This window comes from Dendrobates tinctorius, unplaced genomic scaffold, assembly GCF_039654945.1.
Source record: "Dendrobates tinctorius isolate UK_male_01 unplaced genomic scaffold, ASM3965494v1 ptg000300l, whole genome shotgun sequence".
NCBI lineage: Eukaryota > Metazoa > Chordata > Amphibia > Anura > Dendrobatidae > Dendrobates > Dendrobates tinctorius.
This window is the reverse complement of record NW_027361967.1, coordinates 207,084-228,921: the sequence shown is the minus strand read 5'-3', so window position 1 is coordinate 228,921 and position 21,838 is coordinate 207,084. Positions and strand designations below refer to the sequence as shown.

At 37.7% G+C, this 21,838-nt stretch overlaps 5 non-coding genes across 5 annotated transcripts; all 5 read right to left on the bottom strand.

The window, feature by feature from the left end:
• Nucleotides 1-1,708: 1,708 nt before the first annotated feature.
• On the bottom strand, nucleotides 1,709-1,791 carry TRNAL-CAG (transfer RNA leucine (anticodon CAG)). The gene has a single exon. It is a non-coding gene; the product is annotated as a tRNA-Leu (tRNA).
• A 1,891-nt stretch (nucleotides 1,792-3,682) lies between these two features.
• Nucleotides 3,683-3,765, bottom strand: TRNAL-CAG (transfer RNA leucine (anticodon CAG)). The gene has a single exon. It is a non-coding gene; the product is annotated as a tRNA-Leu (tRNA).
• Nucleotides 3,766-9,733: 5,968 nt separating this feature from the next.
• On the bottom strand, nucleotides 9,734-9,816 carry TRNAL-CAG (transfer RNA leucine (anticodon CAG)). Its single transcript has one exon. It is a non-coding gene; the product is annotated as a tRNA-Leu (tRNA).
• Nucleotides 9,817-11,706: 1,890 nt separating this feature from the next.
• Nucleotides 11,707-11,789, bottom strand: TRNAL-CAG (transfer RNA leucine (anticodon CAG)). The gene has a single exon. It is a non-coding gene; the product is annotated as a tRNA-Leu (tRNA).
• A 995-nt stretch (nucleotides 11,790-12,784) lies between these two features.
• On the bottom strand, nucleotides 12,785-12,857 carry TRNAF-GAA (transfer RNA phenylalanine (anticodon GAA)). Its single transcript has one exon. It is a non-coding gene; the product is annotated as a tRNA-Phe (tRNA).
• Nucleotides 12,858-21,838: the final 8,981 nt, after the last annotated feature.

Below are 21,838 nucleotides of genomic sequence, written 5' to 3'. Positions count from 1 at the left end.
AGATTTCTCACAAATGCGGTGATGCACCACATTTCTTCAGAAACTACTGTTTGGCCACACAGCAGGGCTTTGAAAGGAAGAGCCCTATTTGGGTTTTGCAATGCAGATTTTGCAGGAATACCTTGCAGATGAAATTTGCAGAGTACCAAAACAGCAGAAAACCTCCCAAAGTGACCACATTTTAGAAATTATTTTGCACAATGAGTTAATCAACACCTGCAATTACTATTGTCAGCCTATAGGTGTTTTCACTCTGAACCATCCAGCATTGCAAGTATGCCAGTTTAGTGCCCAGCTTTTGCTTGCAGAGGCAAGCAACCCATACATTTTTAAGTGGGCTCTACTCACTGGAGCAATGTCAAATATGTAGATGCTTTGTCTCACCATTAAAGTAGAAACCTCCTATATTTCAAATTAAAGATGACGGACCTGTGTGGAGCTTGTGTTTTTTGCCTTTTTGACTTTGTCCACAGCATATTTTTTAAGGACATTTGTCTCAGTAATGCCTCAGTGTTTCAAAGTCAAACAAGCTGACTATAATCATTCAGCTAGTGTCTGATAAGTGCTGTCTGTTTCAGCTATCAGGTTACCTTTTAATCCTCTTACAGCTAAGTCAATCTGAAATAAAACAAAATAGAGGAAAAATTACTAAAAAACATTCATGTGTTCAAAAGGAAAAAGTTACCGTTTCTCAAATTTTTAACATTTTGTTTTCTGTAGATAGTTAAGATTTTTAGGCCTTTTGATCATGATCAGTCCATGTGCTTTGTTTAATATCTCCTTAAAATGTAAATAGTGAAGAAAAAGCATTTTGCCGAAACACGGGACCTTTAGATATTCAGTCTAACGCTCTCCCAACTGAGCTATTTCGGCCATAGCTATACATTTTCTGGGGGGTTTGACACTCTGCAAATATCAAGTGTCACACCTGGAGGGATATATTATAATTTTTCATTTGACTGTTTTTTGAAGCATGATTTCTATTTGAAACGCCTTCCATTTTGCTGTACATATTTAATAACATTCATTAACTATTTGTGAATGAGTAGAAAAAGACAGCAATTTTGCCATTGAATTTTTACATTTTCAGTTTGTCTCCATGCACCAGTATAATTCTGACCCTGTGCTTCTAGAATAGGTCATGGTCGCACATAAAACACAATTTGCATGCATAATGTTACATCAAGTTTTATTTTTTATGAGATGCAAACAATTGGAGCAAAAAAGAAACAAAAATTTAGAGAAAATATTTTATTGATTGTTAAAAGTGAGACCATTTGTCCCAAAATGTGCTGAAACATGTCAGAATGACATGGGCATTTCACATTTTTTAAACTATGATTACCTACTTGTTAAGTTTTTGTTTATTAAGTATCGTTATGGTCTATTGATGTATGAGGTGAAAACTATGAAAGTAGACTTACCAGCAAATCCGTTTCTAGATATATTTCATGACAGCACTGTAGAAGGTTGATTCCCTACCCTAATAGGGACAGAGAACACAAAGAGGTGAAATAGTCCCTCCTCATTGACTGTCCAAAGGATTTTTCTAGTGCCAAAAGAACAACAGACATATGCACAAAAAATCTGTTTGATGTTCCTAGAGTTCTTTTTTGAGAGGACAAATTCAGATTCACTCCAAAGACTCTCAGGAAATTTTTCAAAACCACATTACATGAAGATAAAGTTACTTGAAATTAAATGTTGATGTCAGAAGTGGGATTTGAACCCACGCCTCCAGGGGAGACTGCGACCTGAACGCAGCGCCTTAGACCGCTCGGCCATCCTGACTTCGATATGAAATTGGAACTTAACTCCTTCCATGCTAGTCAGCAGAAATGTTACCATTCCTTGTGATTACAAACTTGTCACACCACCCCAAAAAAGTCAATAAATAACATTTTTTATATGCGTACTTTTCGTCTGCATTAATTTTTAAACCTCCATTTATTTTGTTTGGATATTAGAAATGTTAGATTTCTCACAAATACGGTGATGCACCACATTTCTTCAGAAACTACTGTTTGGCCACACAGCAGGGCTTTGAAAGGAAGAGCCCTATTTGGGTTTTGCAATGCAGATTTTGCAGGAATACCTTGCAGATGAAATTTGCAGAGTACCAAAATAGCAGAAAACCTCCCAAAGTGACCACATTTTAGAAATTATTTTGCACAATGAGTTAATCAACACCTGCAATTACTATTGTCAGCCTATAGGTGTTTTCACTCTGAACCATCCAGCATTGCAAGTATGCCAGTTTAGTGCCCAGCTTTTGCTTGCAGAGGCAAGCAACCCATACATTTTTAAGTGGGCTCTACTCACTGGAGCAATGTCAAATATGTAGATGCTATGTCTCACCATTAAAGTAGAAACCTCCTATATTTCAAATTAAAGATGACGGACCTGTGTGGAGCTTGTGTTTTTTGCCTTTTTGACTTTGTCCACAGCATATTTTTTAAGGACATTTGTCTCAGTAATGCCTCAGTGTTTCAAAGTCAAACAAGCTGACTATAATCATTCAGCTAGTGTCTGATAAGTGCTGTCTGTTTCAGCTATCAGGTTACCTTTTAATCCTCTTACAGCTAAGTCAATCTGAAATAAAACAAAATAGAGGAAAAATTACTAAAAAACATTCATGTGTTCAAAAGGAAAAAGTTACCGTTTCTCAAATTTTTAACATTTTGTTTTCTGTAGATAGTTAAGATTTTTAGGCCTTTTGATCATGATCAGTCCATGTGCTTTGTTTAATATCTCCTTAAAATGTAAATGGTGAAGAAAAAGCATTTTGCCGAAACCCGGGACCTTTAGATCTTCAGTCTAACGCTCTCCCAACTGAGCTATTTCGGCCATATCTATACATTTTCTGGGGGGTTTGACACTCTGCAAATGTCAAGTGTCACACCTGGAGGGATATATTATAATTTTTCATTTGACTGTTTTTTGAAGCATGATTTCTATTTGAAACGCCTTCCATTTTGCTGTACATATTTAATAACATTCATTAACTATTTGTGAATGAGTAGAAAAAGACAGCAATTTTGCCATTGAATTTTTACATTTTCAGTTTGTCTCCATGCACCAGTATAATTCTGACCCTGTGCTTCTAGAATAGGTCATGGTCGCACATAAAACACAATTTGCATGCATAATGTTACATCAAGTTTTATTTTTTATGAGATGCAAACAATTGGAGCAAAAAAGAGACAAAAATTTAGAGAAAATATTTTATTGATTGTTAAAAGTGAGACCATTTGTCCCAAAATGTGCTGAAACATGTCAGAATGACATGGGCATTTCACATTTTTTAAACTATGATTACAAACTTGTTAAGTTTTTGTTTATTAAGTATCGTTATGGTCTATTGATGTATGAGGTGAAAACTATGAAAGTAGACTTACCAGCAAATCCGTTTCTAGATATATTTCATGACAGCACTGTAGAAGGTTGATTCCCTACCCTAATAGGGACAGAAAACACAAAGAGGTGAAATAGTCCCTCCTCATTGACTGTCCAAAGGATTTTTCTAGTGCCAAAAGAACAACAGACATATGCACAAAAAATCTGTTTGATGTTCCTAGAGTTCTTTTTTGAGAGGACAAATTCAGATTCACTCCAAAGACTCTCAGGAAATTTTTCAAAACCACATTACATGAAGATAAAGTTACTTGAAATTAAATGTTGATGTCAGAAGTGTGATTTGAACCCACGCCTCCAGGGGAGACTGCGACCTGAACGCAGCGCCTTAGACCGCTCGGCCATCCTGACTTCGATATGCAATTGGAACTTAACTCCTTCCATGCTAGTCAGCAGAAATGTTACCATTCCTTGTGATTACAAACTTGTCACACCACCTCAAAAAAGTCAATAAATAACATTTTTTATATGCGTACTTTTCGTCTGCATTAATTTTTAAACCTCCATTTATTTTGTTTGGATATTAGAAATGTTAGATTTCTCACAAATACGGTGATGCACCACATTTCTTCAGAAACTACTGTTTGGCCACACAGCAGGGCTTTGAAAGGAAGATCCCTATTTGGGTTTTGCAATGCAGATTTTGCAGGAATACCTTGCAGATGAAATTTGCAGAGTACCAAAACAGCAGAAAACCTCCCAAAGTGACCACATTTTAGAAATTATTTTGCACAATGAGTTAATCAACACCTGCAATTACTATTGTCAGCCTATAGGTGTTTTCACTCTGAACCATCCAGCATTGCAAGTATGCCAGTTTAGTGCCCAGCTTTTGCTTGCAGAGGCAAGCAACCCATACATTTTTAAGTGGGCTCTACTCACTGGAGCAATGTCAAATATATAGATGCTTTGTCTCACCATTAAAGTAGAAACCTCCTATATTTCAAATTAAAGATGACGGACCTGTGTGGAGCTTGTGTTTTTTGCCTTTTTGACGTTGTCCACAGCATATTTTTTAAGGACATTTGTCTCAGTAATGCCTCAGTGTTTCAAAGTCAAACAAGCTGACTATAATCATTCAGCTAGTGTCTGATAAGTGCTGTCTGTTTCAGCTATCAGGTTACCTTTTAATCCTCTTACAGCTAAGTCAATCTGAAATAAAACAAAATAGAGGAAAAATTACTAAAAAACATTCATGTGTTCAAAAGGAAAAAGTTACCGTTTCTCAAATTTTTAACATTTTGTTTTCTGTAGATAGTTAAGATTTTTAGGCCTTTTGATCATGATCAGTCCATGTGCTTTGTTTAATATCTCCTTAAAATGTAAACGGTGAAGAAAAAGCATTTTGCCGAAACCCGGGATTGGACCAGGGACCTTTAGATCTTCAGTCTAACGCTCTCCCAACTGAGCTATTTCAGCCATATCTATACGTTTTCTGGGGGGTTTGACACTCTGCAAATGTCAAGTGTCACACCTGGAGGGATATATTATAATTTTTCATTTGACTGTTTTTTGAAGCATGATTTCTATTTGAAACGCCTTCCATTTTGCTGTACATATTTAATAACATTCATTTACTATTTGTGAATGAGTAGAAAAAGACAGCAATTTTGCCATTGAATTTTTACATTTTCAGTTTGTCTCCATGCAACAGTATAATTCTGACCCTGTGCTTCTAGAATAGGTCATGGTCACACATAAAACACAATTTGCATGCATAATGTTACATCAAGTTTTATTTTTTATGAGATGCAAACAATTGGAGCAAAAAAGAGACAAAAATTTAGAGAAAATATTTTATTGATTGTTAAAAGTGAGACCATTTGTCCCAAAATGTGCTGAAACATGTCAGAATGACATGGGCATTTCACATTTTTTAAACTATGATTACCAACTTGTTAAGTTTTTGTTTATTAAGTATCGTTATGGTCTATTGATGTATGAGGTGAAAACTATGAAAGTAGACTTACCAGCAAATCCGTTTCTAGATATATTTCATGACAGCACTGTAGAAGGTTGATTCCCTACCCTAATAGGGACAGAGAACAAAAAGAGGTGAAATAGTCCCTCCTCATTGACTGTCCAAAGGATTTTTCTAGTGCCAAAAGAACAACAGACATATGCACAAAAAATCTGTTTGATGTTCCTAGAGTTCTTTTTTGAGAGGACAAATTCAGATTCACTCCAAAGACTCTCAGGAAATTTTTCAAAACCACATTACTAAGTTTTGTTTGACCTCATCTAATCAATAAATGAAGATAAAGTTTCTTGAAATTAAATGTTGATGTCAGAAGTGGGATTTGAACCCACGCCTCCAGGGGAGACTGCGACCTGAACGCTGCGCTTTAGACCGCTCGGCCATCCTGACTTCGATATGCAATTGGAACTTAACTCCTTCCATGCTAGTCAGCAGAAATGTTACCATTCCTTGTGATTACAAACTTGTCACACCACCCCAAAAAAGTCAATAAATAACATTTTTTATATGCGTACTTTTCGTCTGCATTAATTTTTAAACCTCCATTTATTTTGTTTGGATATTAGAAATGTTAGATTTCTCACAAATACGGTGATGCACCACATTTCTTCAGAAACTACTGTTTGGCCACACAGCAGGGCTTTGAAAGGAAGAGCCCTATTTGGGTTTTGCAATGCAGATTTTGCAGGAATACCTTGCAGATGAAATTTGCAGAGTACCAAAACAGCAGAAAACCTCCCAAAGTGACCACATTTTAGAAATTATTTTGCACAATGAGTTAATCAACACCTGCAATTACTATTGTCAGCCTATAGGTGTTTTCACTCTGAACCATCCAGCATTGCAAGTATGCCAGTTTAGTGCCCAGCTTTTGCTTGCAGAGGCAAGCAACCCATACATTTTTAAGTGGGCTCTACTCACTGGAGCAATGTCAAATATGTAGATGCTTTGTCTCACCATTAAAGTAGAAACCTCCTATATTTCAAATTAAAGATGACGGACCTGTGTGGAGCTTGTGTTTTTTGCCTTTTTGACTTTGTCCACAGCATATTTTTTAAGGACATTTGTCTCAGTAATGCCTCAGTGTTTCAAAGTCAAACAAGCTGACTATAATCATTCAGCTAGTGTCTGATAAGTGCTGTCTGTTTCAGCTATCAGGTTACCTTTTAATCCTCTTACAGCTAAGTCAATCTGAAATAAAACAAAATAGAGGAAAAATTACTAAAAAACATTCATGTGTTCAAAAGGAAAAAGTTACCGTTTCTCAAATTTTTAACATTTTGTTTTCTGTAGATAGTTAAGATTTTTAGGCCTTTTGATCATGATCAGTCCATGTGCTTTGTTTAATATCTCCTTAAAATGTAAACGGTGAAGAAAAAGCATTTTGCCGAAACCCGGGATTGGACTAGGGACCTTTAGATCTTCAGTCTAACGCTCTCCCAACTGAGCTATTTCGGCCATATCTATACATTTTCTGGGGGGTTTGACACTCTGCAAATGTCAAGTGTCACACCTGGAGGGATATATTATAATTTTTCATTTGACTGTTTTTTGAAGCATGATTTCTATTTGAAACGCCTTCCATTTTGCTGTACATATTTAATAACATTCATTGACTATTTGTGAATGAGTAGAAAAAGACAGCAATTTTGCCATTGAATTTTTACATTTTCAGTTTGTCTCCATGCACCAGTATAATTCTGACCCTGTGCTTCTAGAATAGGTCATGGTCGCACATAAAACACAATTTGCATGCATAATGTTACATCAAGTTTTATTTTTTATGAGATGCAAACAATTGGAGCAAAAAAGAGACAAAAATTTAGAGAAAATATTTTATTGATTGTTAAAAGTGAGACCATTTGTCCCAAAATGTGCTGAAACATGTCAGAATGACATGGGCATTTCACATTTTTTAAACTATGATTACCTACTTGTTAAGTTTTTGTTTATTAAGTATCGTTATGGTCTATTGATGTATGAGGTGAAAACTATGAAAGTAGACTTACCAGCAAATCCGTTTCTAGATATATTTCATGACAGCACTGTAGAAGGTTGATTCCCTACCCTAATAGGGACAGAGAACACAAAGAGGTGAAATAGTCCCTCCTCGTTGACTGTCCAAAGGATTTTTCTAGTGCCAAAAGAACAACAGACATATGCACAAAAAATGTGTTTGATGTTCCTAGAGTTCTTTTTTGAGAGGACAAATTCAGATTCACTCCAAAGACTCTCAGGAAATTTTTCAAAACCACATTACTAAGTTTTGTTTGACCTCATCTAATCAATAAATGAAGATAAAGTTTCTTGAAATTAAATGTTGATGTCAGAAGTGGGATTAGAACCCACGCCTCCATGGGAGACTGCGACCTGAACGCTGCGCCTTAGACCGCTCGGCCATCCTGACTTTGATATGCAATTGGAACTTAACTCCTTCCATGCTAGTCAGCAGAAATGTTACCATTCCTTGTGATTACAAACTTGTCACACCACCCCAAAAAAGTCAATAAATAACATTTTTTATATGCGTACTTTTCGTCTGCATTAATTTTTAAACCTCCATTTATTTTGTTTGGATATTAGAAATGTTAGATTTCTCACAAATGCGGTGATGCACCACATTTCTTCAGAAACTACTGTTTGGCCACACAGCAGGGCTTTGAAAGGAAGAGCCCTATTTGGGTTTTGCAATGCAGATTTTGCAGGAATACCTTGCAGATGAAATTTGCAGAGTACCAAAACAGCAGAAAACCTCCCAAAGTGACCACATTTTAGAAATTATTTTGCACAATGAGTTAATCAACACCTGCAATTACTATTGTCAGCCTATAGGTGTTTTCACTCTGAACCATCCAGCATTGCAAGTATGCCAGTTTAGTGCCCAGCTTTTGCTTGCAGAGACAAGCAACCCATACATTTTTAAGTGGGCTCTACTCACTGGAGCAATGTCAAATATGTAGATGCTTTGTCTCACCATTAAAGTAGAAACCTCCTATATTTCAAATTAAAGATGACGGACCTGTGTGGAGCTTGTGTTTTTTGCCTTTTTGACTTTGTCCACAGCATATTTTTTAAGGACATTTGTCTCAGTAATGCCTCAGTGTTTCAAAGTCAAACAAGCTGACTATAATCATTCAGCTAGTGTCTGATAAGTGCTGTCTGTTTCAGCTATCAGGTTACCTTTTAATCCTCTTACAGCTAAGTCAATCTGAAATAAAACAAAATAGAGGAAAAATTACTAAAAAACATTCATGTGTTCAAAAGGAAAAAGTTACCGTTTCTCAAATTTTTAACATTTTGTTTTCTGTAGATAGTTAAGATTTTTAGGCCTTTTGATCATGATCAGTCCATGTGCTTTGTTTAATATCTCCTTAAAATGTAAACGGTGAAGAAAAAGCATTTTGCCGAAACCCGGGATTGGACTAGGGACCTTTAGATCTTCAGTCTAACGCTCTCCCAACTGAGCTATTTCTGCCATATCTATACATTTTCTGGGGGGTTTGACACTCTGCAAATGTCAAGTGTCACACCTGGAGGGATATATTATAATTTTTCATTTGACTGTTTTTTGAAGCATGATTTCTATTTGAAACGCCTTCCATTTTGCTGTACATATTTAATAACATTCATTGACTATTTGTGAATGAGTAGAAAAAGACAGCAATTTTGCCATTGAATTTTTACATTTTCAGTTTGTCTCCATGCACCAGTATAATTCTGACCCTGTGCTTCTAGAATAGGTCATGGTCGCACATAAAACACAATTTGCATGCATAATGTTACATCAAGTTTTATTTTTTATGAGATGCAAACAATTGGAGCAAAAAAGAGACAAAAATTTAGAGAAAATATTTTATTGATTGTTAAAAGTGAGACCATTTGTCCCAAAATGTGCTGAAACATGTCAGAATGACATGGGCATTTCACATTTTTTAAACTATGATTACCTACTTGTTAAGTTTTTGTTTATTAAGTATCGTTATGGTCTATTGATGTATGAGGTGAAAACTATGAAAGTAGACTTACCAGCAAATCCGTTTCTAGATATATTTCATGACAGCACTGTAGAAGGTTGATTCCCTACCCTAATAGGGACAGAGAACACAAAGAGGTGAAATAGTCCCTCCTCATTGACTGTCCAAAGGATTTTTCTAGTGCCAAAAGAACAACAGACATATGCACAAAAAATGTGTTTGATGTTCCTAGAGTTCTTTTTTGAGAGGACAAATTCAGATTCACTCCAAAGACTCTCAGGAAATTTTTCAAAACCACATTACTAAGTTTTGTTTGACCTCATCTAATCAATAAATGAAGATAAAGTTTCTTGAAATTAAATGTTGATATCAGAAGTGGGATTTGAACCCACGCCTCCAGGGGAGACTGCGACCTGAACGCAGCGCCTTAGACCGCTCGGCCATCCTGACTTCGATATGAAATTGGAACTTAACTCCTTCCATGCTAGTCAGCAGAAATGTTACCATTCCTTGTGATTACAAACTTGTCACACCACCTCAAAAAAGTCAATAAATAACATTTTTTATATGTGTACTTTTCGTCTGCATTAATTTTTAAACCTCCATTTATTTTGTTTGGATATTAGAAATGTTAGATTTCTCACAAATACGGTGATGCACCACATTTCTCCAGAAACTACTGTTTGGCCACACAGCAGGGCTTTGAAAGGAAGAGCCCTATTTGGGTTTTGCAATGCAGATTTTGCAGGAATACCTTGCAGATGAAATTTGCAGAGTACCAAAACAGCAGAAAACCTCCCAAAGTGACCACATTTTAGAAATTATTTTGCACAATGAGTTAATCAACACCTGCAATTACTATTGTCAGCCTATAGGTGTTTTCACTCTGAACCATCCAGCATTGCAAGTATGCCAGTTTAGTGCCCAGCTTTTGCTTGCAGAGGCAAGCAACCCATACATTTTTAAGTGGGCTCTACTCACTGGAGCAATGTCAAATATGTAGATGCTTTGTCTCACCATTAAAGTAGAAACCTCCTATATTTCAAATTAAAGATGACGGACCTGTGTGGAGCTTGTGTTTTTTGACTTTTTGACGTTGTCCACAGCATATTTTTTAAGGACATTTGTCTCAGTAATGCCTCAGTGTTTCAAAGTCAAACAAGCTGACTATAATCATTCAGCTAGTGTCTGATAAGTGCTGTCTGTTTCAGCTATCAGGTTACCTTTTAATCCTCTTACAGCTAAGTCAATCTGAAATAAAACAAAATAGAGGAAAAATTACTAAAAAACATTCATGTGTTCAAAAGGAAAAAGTTACCGTTTCTCAAATTTTTAACATTTTGTTTTCTGTAGATAGTTAAGATTTTTAGGCCTTTTGATCATGATCAGTCCATGTGCTTTGTTTAATATCTCCTTAAAATGTAAATGGTGAAGAAAAAGCATTTTGCCGAAACCCGGGACCTTGAGATCTTCAGTCTAACGCTCTCCCAACTGAGCTATTTCGGCCATTTCTATACATTTTCTGGGGGGTTTGACACTCTGCAAATGTCAAGTGTCACACCTGGAGGGATATATTATAATTTTTCATTTGACTGTTTTTTGAAGCATGATTTCTATTTGAAACGCCTTCCATTTTGCTGTACATATTTAATAACATTCATTAACTATTTGTGAATGAGTAGAAAAAGACAGCAATTTTGCCATTGAATTTTTACATTTTCAGTTTGTCTCCATGCACCAGTATAATTCTGACCCTGTGCTTCTAGAATAGGTCATGGTCGCACATAAAACACAATTTGCATGCATAATGTTACATCAAGTTTTATTTTTTATGAGATGCAAACAATTGGAGCAAAAAAGAGACAAAAATTTAGAGAAAATATTTTATTGATTGTTAAAAGTGAGACCATTTGTCCCAAAATGTGCTGAAACATGTCAGAATGACATGGGCATTTCACATTTTTTAAACTATGATTACCTACTTGTTAAGTTTTTGTTTATTAAATATCGTTATGGTCTATTGATGTATGAGGTGAAAACTATGAAAGTAGACTTACCAGCAAATCCGTTTCTAGATATATTTCATGACAGCACTGTAGAAGGTTGATTCCCTACCCTAATAGGGACAGAGAACACAAAGAGGTGAAATAGTCCCTCCTCATTGACTGTCCAAAGGATTTTTCTAGTGCCAAAAGAACAACAGACATATGCACAAAAATCTGTTTGATGTTCCTAGAGTTCTTTTTTGAGAGGACAAATTCAGATTCACTCCAAAGACTCTCAGGAAATTTTTCAAAACCACATTACATGAAGATAAAGTTTCTTGAAATTAAATGTTGATGTCAGAAGTGGGATTTGAACCCACGCCTCCAGGGGAGACTGCGACCTGAACGCAGCGCCTTAGACCGCTCGGCCATCCTGACTTCGATATGCAATTGGAACTTAACTCCTTCCATGCTAGTCAGCAGAAATGTTACCATTCCTTGTGATTAAAAACTTGTCACACCACCCCAAAAAAGTCAATAAATAACATTTTTTATATGCGTACTTTTCGTCTGCATTAATTTTTAAACCTCCATTTATTTTGTTTGGATATTAGAAATGTTAGATTTCTCACAAATGCGGTGATGCACCACATTTCTTCAGAAACTACTGTTTGGCCACACAGCAGGGCTTTGAAAGGAAGAGCCCTATTTGGGTTTTGCAATGCAGATTTTGCAGGAATACCTTGCAGATGAAATTTGCAGAGTACCAAAACAGCAGAAAACCTCCCAAAGTGACCACATTTTAGAAATTATTTTGCACAATGAGTTAATCAACACCTGCAATTACTATTGTCAGCCTATAGGTGTTTTCACTCTGAACCATCCAGCATTGCAAGTATGCCAGTTTAGTGCCCAGCTTTTGCTTGCAGAGACAAGCAACCCATACATTTTTAAGTGGGCTCTACTCACTGGAGCAATGTCAAATATGTAGATGCTTTGTCTCACCATTAAAGTAGAAACCTCCTATATTTCAAATTAAAGATGACGGACCTGTGTGGAGCTTGTGTTTTTTGCCTTTTTGACTTTGTCCACAGCATATTTTTTAAGGACATTTGTCTCAGTAATGCCTCAGTGTTTCAAAGTCAAACAAGCTGACTATAATCATTCAGCTAGTGTCTGATAAGTGCTGTCTGTTTCAGCTATCAGGTTACCTTTTAATCCTCTTACAGCTAAGTCAATCTGAAATAAAACAAAATAGAGGAAAAATTACTAAAAAACATTCATGTGTTCAAAAGGAAAAAGTTACCGTTTCTCAAATTTTTAACATTTTGTTTTCTGTAGATAGTTAAGATTTTTAGGCCTTTTGATCATGATCAGTCCATGTGCTTTGTTTAATATCTCCTTAAAATGTAAACGGTGAAGAAAAAGCATTTTGCCGAAACCCGGGATTGGACCAGGGACCTTTAGATCTTCAGTCTAACGCTCTCCCAACTGAGCTATTTCGGCCATATCTATACATTTTCTGGGGGGTTTGACACTCTGCAAATGTCAAGTGTCACACCTGGAGGGATATATTATAATTTTTCATTTGACTGTTTTTTGAAGCATGATTTCTATTTGAAACGCCTTCCATTTTGCTGTACATATTTAATAACATTCATTAACTATTTGTGAATGAGTAGAAAAAGACAGCAATTTTGCCATTGAATTTTTACATTTTCAGTTTGTCTCCATGCACCAGTATAATTCTGACCCTGTGCTTCTAGAATAGGTCATGGTCGCACATAAAACACAATTTGCATGCATAATGTTACATCAAGTTTTATTTTTTATGAGATGCAAACAATTGGAGCAAAAAAGAGACAAAAATTTAGAGAAAATATTTTATTGATTGTTAAAAGTGAGACCATTTGTCCCAAAATGTGCTGAAACATGTCAGAATGACATGGGCATTTCACATTTTTTAAACTATGATTACCTACTTGTTAAGTTTTTGTTTATTAAATATCGTTATGGTCTATTGATGTATGAGGTGAAAACTATGAAAGTAGACTTACCAGCAAATCCGTTTCTAGATATATTTCATGACAGCACTGTAGAAGGTTGATTCCCTACCCTAATAGGGACAGAGAACACAAAGAGGTGAAATAGTCCCTCCTCATTGACTGTCCAAAGGATTTTTCTAGTGCCAAAAGAACAACAGACATATGCACAAAAATCTGTTTGATGTTCCTAGAGTTCTTTTTTGAGAGGACAAATTCAGATTCACTCCAAAGACTCTCAGGAAATTTTTCAAAACCACATTACATGAAGATAAAGTTTCTTGAAATTAAATGTTGATGTCAGAAGTGGGATTTGAACCCACGCCTCCAGGGGAAACTGCAACCTAAGCGCACTCTGCCATCTTGACTTCGATATGCAATTGGAACTTAACTCCTTCCATGCTAGTCAGCAGAAATGTTACCATTCCTTGTGATTAAAAACTTGTCACACCACCCCAAAAAAGTCAATAAATAACATTTTTTATATGCGTACTTTTCGTCTGCATTAATTTTTAAACCTCCATTTATTTTGTTTGGATATTAGAAATGTTAGATTTCTCACAAATGCGGTGATGCACCACATTTCTTCAGAAACTACTGTTTGGCCACACAGCAGGGCTTTGAAAGGAAGAGCCCTATTTGGGTTTTGCAATGCAGATTTTGCAGGAATACCTTGCAGATGAAATTTGCAGAGTACCAAAACAGCAGAAAACCTCCCAAAGTGACCACATTTTAGAAATTATTTTGCACAATGAGTTAATCAACACCTGCAATTACTATTGTCAGCCTATAGGTGTTTTCACTCTGAACCATCCAGCATTGCAAGTGATGATTCTGTCACACTAAGGTGCGACCCGTCTTAATTGTCTGTGGCCGAATTGTAGCTTTGGCACAAGGTATACGTATACTCGAGGAAAGAATACACAAGACAAGAGGGTATCGTGTCAGTATGATTCTTCTCTGTCTTTAATCAAACGTGTACAGCTTTTATAACAGAATTTGAGCTACATCATCAGTTACATCATGGACATATTTCCAGTTACTATTTGCTTTTCTCAGGTCGCTACACAATCATTATGTACACTTCTGGGTTACCGTTTACTGCTCCCACATTGCTAAACAATACTTATATACACAAGTATTGTTTTCTAGCTTGGCTTACCCTGGTCCACCCAGTTTATTCAATATTTGGTGAAGCTTAGGTGAATGATACCATACAGAAACAACTCTAAGAAAATATAAGAAAATATAAGAAAATCAGAAGTATCTTAAAGCAACATGATCCCAATATCCAGCAAAGCGTCCATATAGTGATACAGTTTTGATTCTTGTATATATTCATGTGCCATATATTCTTCCCTTAACAGTCCCTCCTTTGGAGATATGCAAAATCAAAATCCTAATCTCGTCGAACCTATCGATCTGTCCTCCCAGCCTACCTATCTCAACATTGCTGGAACCTAACTAACTAATCTTCACCGTATATACGAGACGACCCATCTCTAGTAGATGGACCCCCTCCTAACGGACTTTGCACAGGAGGAAGTCAGATCCTGGACTTTCCCTCATTGGCTTGCTTCAAGCAGGCATATTCCGGAGGTGGTGCTTGCATGTTTTCATTGGGACATCTTTCATACAGGGGATCTTCAAAATCGGCATGCATGGTCATCACTGTGGTTTCCATAGTTTTCATCATCATTTTCTTAAGGCATGGCACTATGCAGCATAGAATTAAAGAAAATATGATCAAAGGACATAAAATAACTTTTGCAAACTTAATGGGTCAATAATTGCCTTCATGGCATCCCCAGTGTATTTTATAAACCGTTGTTGATTATTGTATAAATAGTTTATCCGCTTTGCATTCTTATTTGCGGGGATGGTGGGTTTAAACACAACTATTGTCTCGTTCTCGACTTTGAATTTGTCAGGTGCTCCCTGTGTGCCCCCACTGGTATCTATGCTTCTTAGCCAAAATTTACCTTTTGTGTCACCATTTTCCCTCCCAAGTTTAGTACTTGAGCCTAGTACATATAACCCTTGCTCATACTCTGAAGGGTTGTCAATAGTAAGGTACAGAACTATGCATCCCTCCTTGGGGCAGTGAGTGGCAGTGACAGGGAGTATTGAATCTGGAAGGCCACTCTGACCCTTAAAATGGGCTTTGGACAGGGTCATGCGACTTAATAGGCTTATTCCCCATTTGTCCCTTCGCTGTAGGGCCTGGGCTGGTTGATGTCTCCAGTCACTTTCACCAGTGTGCCACCCAACAAGAGACTAATCCTCCCAGTTTGAACCTTCCCCTATTTCAGCAGTAGTGACACAGATGAATTGTGTATTAAACCTGATATGAAACTGTGCCATGGGGCCTGGACATTCTTATTGTGAGACAGTAGTCAAATTGATATGTTACTCTTGGGGTGGAGACATTATACCAGAAAGTCAGTATGCCCTTCTCATGAGTGACTACCCCTTGGTGATTGACTACCCCTTGAGCTAGGAGAAGGATAAGTGCCAGATGGATGAAGAGTGGCAGCCGCTACTGGACTCTGGATCCGGCATCTCCTTGCAGTGGGAAGCGAGGACCCATGGACTGCTGCGATAGTTGACAGGACTTGGAACAGGCTGTCATCTCTAGGTTCAAGGGTACGTCTGTTGAACCTCTTGGTGATGAGGACTCAGTCACCGGGCAGGATCTGGTGGGCTCCTATGTCCTCAGGATCTGGGATGGATGAAAAGACTCGAAAATGCATTTTAGTCACATGTTTTTAAACTTAGTCTACATATAGGCAATTATACTTGTGCGTGTATGTGACCCAAGGGAAAGACTAAACTCTTATGCTATGACCCCTGTTTCCTGTATAGCATCAAGTATGTAAAGTTTTGTTCGAGGCCTTAAATTTTCCTTGTTCATCCTTAGGTGTATTTCATCCTGTATAACTTCATCTTAGGTCCATTTCTTCTTTTCTTCCTTGGATACTTGTTTCTGGAGTGTTATTCCTTTTCCTCTGTTTCCGTGTCAACCGGTATTACTGCTGCTTCTTTTGCTGTTACTTCAGCTAGCCTGTTGCCCACTGCTTCCCTTGAAGTGTCTCCAGTGTGTGTGCTTTTACTTTTACCACCGCAACTCTTCCTGGCATCAACAAGGACTCCATTAATTCTTGCATGGCTTTGTGGTGTCTGACCGGCGTTCCGTTAGCCGTGATGAAGTCTCTTTCTCTCCAGATTGATCTTGATAGCTTCATGTTGAGTGGACCTCTCGTATGCTTCTGTCAAGGCCTGCAGTCCTTTTGGATATAGGCAGTGGTTTTGCTGGCAGCAAGTTACTTCTGTGGCTACTGCTATACCAGTGTGCGAACGGCCTTCTTGGTCTGCATACCTTGGTCTATCCACAATGAGCATCAGGTCAGGATCTTCCAGGTGTTCTCTTGCCTCATGACAGCAAGACAATCGCGTTCAGCCATTTCAGAGTCGACTACCTCTTCCACTAATGTGTCAGAGATGTGGTTTTCATCCTCCATCTTCCTCCCCCCTTTGGCAGAGGTAGAAGAGTAGCTGAATTATGGACAGCACATCTGGAGATGGTGACGTCCGGGAGCAGAGTAGGGCATTGCAGACAGGTGCTTTGGGCCAGGATCTTCAACTGGTGACCCATAAAAATATCAGAAGCTTTGTCCAGCACAGGTGGGTTGCAAACACGGTTCTCATGCAAGTTGGGACTCCACGAGCCACTTGGTCAAGTCTTGGAGAGTAGAAGCCAGGAGGGCATTGTCTTCCTCCGTGAAGCTGTGTTAGGACTCCATTTACATGGTCAGGCTTCTTCATGACAAACAGACAAAACAGTTCGGTATAGCCTGGCAGTCCTAGAGCTGTGAAAATGTGATTGCAATTTAGTATATAAAACACACTGATTACCTTCTTGGAAAGTCTTGAAATAATTATAAAAAGGTTGCATGTGTAGAAGAGCAGTATTGGCTTGGCTGTCTTCAGTCAGGGGAAGAGGTCATCCATATATATTGTAAAACGAAGTGGCTGTGGGATGTATCCTCTTCCAGGGCTCCAGGACCGTGGTCATGGCTCGGGTGAACATAGAGAGGCTATACTGTGCCCCTTGAGGCATCATAATCCAAATATATTGCTGGCCCTCATGTGAAAACAAACAGGTACTGGCTTGCAGCATGTAGAAATAAACTGAAGAAAGCATTGGCCAGGTCAATCACCGTAAACCATAGAAAAATAAATAGAATTGATAAAAAAAAACATAGTGTGTGGATTTGGTACCATAGATGTGTTCAGTACTATAACTTCATTGACAGCACATAAGTCATGTATTATCCATAACTTCATAGAAATAATTGCAAATTATGAAATGGAGGGTGAAATAGGATGAATATTGCAATTTCCTTGGCAGCAGGGCTACTGGCTTCGGCCCCACCTTTACAAACTGGATTTTCAGCCTGCCAATATTGAGTCTGGGATCAGTGCCATTAGTTCAACGCCCACATGATCTACAGATGTGTCCTGTAAAAAAAAAAAAAAAAAAAAAGACTACATACTTCTTCAGCAAGTAGATCAATGTCCCTGATCAATCTTCTGATTGCATCGGGACCCACCAGGAATTTGAGAGGAGTATCCTCAACCTCTGTCTGGGTGAGAGATGTTGTTTCTCTACTGTATTTTTGTGGGGGGGGCGAGCTGTTTACTAGGGTATCTGTCTCCTGGCATTTCCAGGAGTCCTTGCATGTAGTAGATTGTGTATAAAAGTATGAGCTTTGAGGCTTAAAAGATGATGATGATAATTATGTCCCCTCACCATATAACGATAAATACTGTAGATTATCAGTCTGAGCTATTTATTTCCTGTCTCCTCCGGTTCTGTTTACTTATATACCTCCATGTCATATTCATCTTTTTCTTCATTATTCTTTTCATAAATTACATTAATTAATAAAACTATAATGGATGCTGGACAGGATGTAGCACAAGACGTGCCGTCTATATAAATAGTTGGAAAGAAGGTACGGCTCTTTGGGTTGGTCATCTGACAGTCAGAACAAGTCTCACGATATTCTGCATTCTGCGTTTGACAGCTGGCACACGTCCAGTCATCGGGAATGTATATAGATGTATAAATGAATGTAATGCAGATATTGCAACTGACATCTTCCTGTGTAAATATTTGTTTTGCACAAAATTCAGCAATCTTGTTATATTCCTCTCCTCATGCCTTTTTTCCTAACTTCCTCTGCCATCTTATAAAATGCTTCAGGGTCCTGTAACACCTCATAATACCTGAGGCTGGGACGCTGCTCTCCACTCATTAACACATTCTTCTATCCCTTCTTATCTAATGCTCCTCCCCTCGTGATCAGAGGGTTTCTTAACGTACATTTTCTTTCTCACTCCACTATGGGTCATATCTGTCTTATAGATATTGACTGACTGCTCCCACCCATTCTATCATCTGAATTCTGAGTATATCTGAAAAACATATGTATGTGGGCGTCTTGAAACAAATTCTCACGGGGTTATGAACAGTTGGATATGTGACTGTAAAAGCTGTATGTACTCCTTATGTCCGAGTAAAGGGGTCTTCAGTGAACATAGTGATGTCTAGCTATCTTGAACACAGTAATATAGGGAATTAACCAACAACTAACACCAGAGTATTTCACAAATCTTGTGTATCCAGAAACTGCGTAGTATAAAAATACCTTATAAATTGTTAAAATTTCTGTTTCCTCAAAACTTTCGCTCTAAAACCTTTCAAAGAAAACCATCTCATAGAGAAATGTAGTGACATTAGTAAAACAATAACTAAAAAGTAACAATAGACCTCGGATCTCACAGAGATATCTGTACAAATCAAGCAATTACCATTCAAGTAATTCTCTTTCTACCTGAACCAACTAACCTTATAATTATAGTATGCAGAACAAAACCAGTTTATCCAATTCTCTAATTTCACAACATATATATGTATACACACATAGAATGCATTCAAAAATTTTAACCACATGCTAGTACGCCTCCTGCAAATTATACACACTACAAAAGACAAAAGACAATGAATTTAAAACTGGTACTGACATCAAATACTGCGAATCCTTGACACCAAAACAATTCGCAATTTACCTATCCATATGCCAGCCTGATTTGTAGAGGTGAAAAATCTACACCTGGGCAAACCATACTTTTCAGGGAGAGAGCAATCACTCAGTCACATCAACACGGTAATTGAAATTACCCTTCCACCCATATAACTTATGAACCTATGCTGCAGCTAAAACACCATCATCTTAGCCAGATGATGTCCGGTGGGAAACCCGCAAGAAGTTACCAACCACTTAGAGGTTGGAAAATCACTGAGAGTAATCAAGCCCCTACTCCCACTTGCCCACTGGGAGAGACACAGTTCAGACTTCTGCGATCATCGGTCAAGCCGAGAGCAGGACCGGAACCAGAGTGACAGAGAATTTGCTCAGTACGTCTCCCTATCTATATTTTTTTCCTTTTCAGGCTGGCTGAGGTAACAATCACGTATGCAAACAACCAAAACAGCAAAGCAGAGAGGCAAAGCAGATAAGGCAGACAATTAAACTTTTAGATTACCGTAATTATAAATATGCTTGAAGGGTTACTGTGTGTATACTATAAAACAACTTATTACATTTTATATTTTATATCCTCCGGACTGAATACAGATAATGTAGCGTGATTATTAAACACTTTGCATTCAGGAAATGCAGCTGAAATAGCAGTCTAACCAGTATGGCAGTATATTCAATATGAGAGCTGCGGACAGGCGTGTCACAACAATGCATCAATACTTCAAACATAAAAAAAAACTATTATGAATGTATTCCTTATCCCTTTCACTGTTCTTTTGTTACCAAGGCAACTAGGGCTGGGCTTTTTGTCACTTTAGGTATAGTAAATAGTGGTAATCACTTCTAGATAGGTGGTTGATATTTCAGCAGAGGGGGAAAAATTAGTAATCACCTCTTTCCTTAAAAATGTATATACCGTGTCATTCACGTCACCGGGCCCAGTTTATACCGTGGGCGTATGGCCGGACGTGAGCACCTATATGTATATATCTGATATATATATATAACTTCTTCGACCGTCTAAGGTCGGAACCAGGGTGATAACTCAGTGGAAACAGCCCCTTTGCACTCTGCTCTGTATGCTTCTAGTAGCCCTAGTGCAGTATGAAATAGTTTTTATCAGATACTAGATGGATTCTAGATACACCCTCCGAATTGGTTAGACCGGATAATACACACAGACAATTAAGGAATTATATACCTGACCGGGTCCGTAGGCTCAGGACTTTCAAACGTGGTCAGTTTAAGGGTTCAGAGAAGACAGCCAACTATCTCCTCCCAGCCGGACGTGAATACAGAAGGTTAGGTAAGATGATATATTTTCTCACCAGGTCTCGAGCTGCAGTCTCGTCCCGCTGGAAAGACGTCCGTCCTGGGGGGAGATTTTGTTGCGGCTGTGATCATCTGGTATCGTCCTTCGATATGCAATTGGAACTTAACTCCTTCCATGCTAGTCAGCAGAAATGTTACCATTCCTTGTGATTAAAAACTTTTCACACCACCCCAAAAAAGTCAATAAATAACATTTTTTATATGCGTACTTTTCGTCTGCATTAATTTTTAAACCTCCATTTATTTTGTTTGGATATTAGAAATGTTAGATTTCTCACAAATGCGGTGATGCACCACATTTCTTCAGAAACTACTGTTTGGCCACACAGCAGGGCTTTGAAAGGAAGAGCCCTATTTGGGTTTTGCAATGCAGATTTTGCAGGAATACCTTGCAGATGAAATTTGCAGAGTACCAAAACAGCAGAAAACCTCCCAAAGTGATCACATTTTAGAAATTATTTTGCACAATGAGTTAATCAACACCTGCAATTACTATTGTCAGCCTATAGGTGTTTTCACTCTGAACCATCCAGCATTGCAAGTATGCCAGTTTAGTGCCCAGCTTTTGCTTGCAGAGACAAGCAACCCATACATTTTTAAGTGGGCTCTACTCACTGGAGCAATGTCAAATATGTAGATGCTTTGTCTCACCATTAAAGTAGAAACCTCCTATATTTCAAATTAAAGATGACGGACCTGTGTTCAGCTTGTGTTTTTTGCCTTTTTGACTTTGTCCACAGCATATTTTTTAAGGACATTTGTCTCAGTAATGCCTCAGTGTTTCAAAGTCAAACAAGCTGACTATAATCATTCAGCTAGTGTCTGATAAGTGCTGTCTGTTTCAGCTATCAGGTTACCTTTTAATCCTCTTACAGCTAAGTCAATCTGAAATAAAACAAAATAGAGGAAAAATTACTAAAAAACATTCATGTGTTCAAAAGGAAAAAGTTACCGTTTCTCAAATTTTTAACATTTTGTTTTCTGTAGATAGTTAAGATTTTTA